The following is a 3427-nucleotide window of genomic DNA, read 5'->3' as shown; positions in this document are numbered from 1 at the left end:
AACACAGCAGGACAGTACACAGCAGGACAGCACACAACAGGACAGCACACAACAGGACAGCACACTTCAGGACAGCACACAACAGGACAGCACACAACACAGCAGGACAGCAGGACAGCACACAACAGGACAGCACACTTCAGGACAGCACACAACAGGACAGTACACAACACAGCAGGACATAGTAGGACAGCACACAACAGGACAGCACACAACACAGCAGGACAGTACACAGCAGGACAGCACACAACAGGACAGCACACAGCAGGACAGCACACAACAGGACAGCACACAACAGGACAGCACACAACACAGCAGGACAGCAGGACAGCACACAACAGGACAGCACACAACACAGCAAAACAGCACACAACAGGACAGTACACAACACAGCAGGACAGCACACAGCAGGACAGTACACAACACAGCAGAACAGCACACAACAGGACAGCACACAGCAGAACAGCACACAGCAGAACAGCACACAACAGGACAGCACACAGCAGGACAGTACACAACACAGCAGGACAGCACACAACAGGACAGTACACAACACAGCAGAACAGCACACAGCAGGACAGTACACAACACAGCAGAACAGCACAGAGCAGAGCGCAGGACAGCACACAGCAGGACAGTACACATCAGGACAGAACACATCAGGACAGAACACAGCAGAACAGCCCACAACAGGACAGCACACAGCAGGACAGTACACAACACAGCAGGACAGCACACAACAGGACAGTACACAACACAGCAGAACAGCACACAACAGGACAGTACACAACACAGCAGAACAGCACACAGCAGGACAGTACACAACACAGCAGAACAGCACAGAGCAGAGCGCAGGACAGCACACAGCAGGACAGTACACATCAGGACAGAACACATCAGGACAGAACACATCAGGACAGCACACAGCAGGACAGCACACAGCAGGACAGAACACAGCACACAGCAGGACAGAACACAGCACACAGCAGGACAGTACACATCAGGACAGAACACAGCAGGACAGCACACATCAGGACAGCACACATCATGACAGAACACAGCACACAGCAGGACGGTACACAACAGGACAGTACACAGCACAGCAAGACAGCAGGACAGTACACAGCACAGCAAGACAGCAGGACAGTACACAGCACAGCAAAACAGCAGGACAGAACACAGCACAGCAAGACAGCAGGACAGTACACAGCACAGCAAAACAGCAGGACAGCACACAGCAGGACAGTACACAGCAGGACAGAACACATCAGGACAGAACACAGCACACAGCAGGACATTACACAGCAGGACAGCACACATCAGGACAGAACACATCAGGACAGAACACAGCACACAGCAGGACGGTACACAGCAGGACGGAACACAGCACACAGCAGGACGGTACACAACAGGACAGTACACAGCACAGCAAGACAGCAGGACAGTACACAGCACAGCAAGACAGCAGGACAGAACACAGCACACAGCAGGACGGTACACAGCAGGACAGTACACATCAGGACAGCACACATCATGACAGAACACAGCACACAGCAGGACAGTACACATCAGGACAGAATACATCAGGACAGAACACCTCACAGAGCAGGACAGCACACAGCAGGACAGCCCACAACAGGACAGCACACAGCAGGACAGTACACAACACAGCAGGACAGCACACAACAGGACAGTACACAACACAGCAGAACAGCACACAGCAGGACAGTACACAACACAGCAGAACAGCACAGAGCAGAGCGCAGGACAGCACACAGCAGGACAGTACACATCAGGACAGAACACATCAGGACAGAACACATCAGGACAGCACACAGCAGGACAGCACACAGCAGGACAGCACACAGCAGGACAGAAAACAGCACACAGCAGGACAGAACACAGCACACAGCAGGACAGTACACATCAGGACAGAACACAGCAGGACAGCACACATCAGGACAGCACACATCATGACAGAACACAGCACACAGCAGGACAGCACACAGCAGGACAGCACACAGCAGGACAGTACACAGCAGGACAGAACACATCAGGACAGAACACATTAGGACAGAACACAGCAAACAGCAGGACGGTACACAGCAGGACGGAACACAGCACACAGCAGGACGGTACACAACAGGACAGTACACAACAGGACAGTACACAGCACAGCAAGACAGCAGGACAGTACACAGCACAGCAAAACAGCAGGACAGCACACAGCAGGACAGTACACAGCAGGACAGCACACAGCGGGACAGTACACAGCAGGACAGTACACAGCAGGACAGCACACATTAGGACAGCAGCACAAAATGTTCAGTCAGAAAATATTGTTTCTCTCTTTCTCTGTCTAATTTGCGATTTTTAACAGTAAAAGTTTTTTTTAAATCGCTGGAGGATGGAGTATACATTATAAAAATATGAATAACAATGTTTTAGACTGTAGCCTAATGCCCAATGTTTTAGGCTGTAGCCTAATGCCCAATGTTTTAGGCTGTAGCCTAATGCCCAATGTTTTAGGCTGTAGCCTAATGCCCAATGTTTTAGGCTGTAGCCTAATGCCCAATGTTTTAGGCTGTAGCCTAATGCCCAATGTTTTAGGCTGTAGCCTAATGCCCAATGTTTTAGGCTGTAGCCTAATGCCCAATGTTTTAGGCTGTAGCCTAATGCCCAATGTTTTAGGCTGTAGCCTAATGCCCAATGTTTTAGGCTGTAGCCTAATGCCCAATGTTTTAGACTGTAGCCTAATGCCCAATGTTTTAGGCTGTAGCCTAATGCCCAATGTTTTAGGCTGTAGCCTAATGCCCAATGTTTTAGGCTGTAGCCTAATGCCCAATGTTTTAGGCTGTAGCCTAATGCCCAATTGTCACGTTCTGACCTTTATTTCCGTTGTTTTGTATTTATTTAGTATGGTCAGGGCGTGAGTTGGGTGGGCAGTCTATGTTTGTTTTTCTATGTTTTGGGGCATTTCTATGTTTTCGGCCTAGTATGGTTCTCAATCAGAGGCAGGTGTCATTAGTTGTCTCTGATTGAGAATCATACTTAGGTAGCCTGGGTTGCACTGTTTGTTTGTGGGTGATTGTCTATGTTGATGGCTTGTTTCAGCACAGGTCTCATTTTGTAGCTTCACGGTCGTATTTGGTTTATTGTTTTTGTTACTCGTTTGTATAGTGTTCAGTTTTTCTTGATTAAAGATTTGCCATGGACACTTACCACGCCGCGTATTGGTCCTCAGATCCGTCTCGTCTCTCCTCTTCGGATGAAGAGGAGGACGGCCGTGACAGAATCACCCACCAACCAAGGACCAAGCGGCGTGGTAGAAAACAGCGACGACAGCAGCAGCAGCAGCAACAACAACAGCGGCCGGTATCACAGGACTCCTGGACATGGGAGGAGATACTGAACGGAGAGGGACCCT

Source organism: Oncorhynchus mykiss, chromosome 23, assembly GCF_057628025.1.
Source record: "Oncorhynchus mykiss isolate SJ-2025 chromosome 23, ASM5762802v1, whole genome shotgun sequence".
Classification (NCBI taxonomy): Eukaryota; Metazoa; Chordata; class Actinopteri; order Salmoniformes; family Salmonidae; genus Oncorhynchus; species Oncorhynchus mykiss.
Note: the sequence above shows the minus strand (reverse complement) of the source record.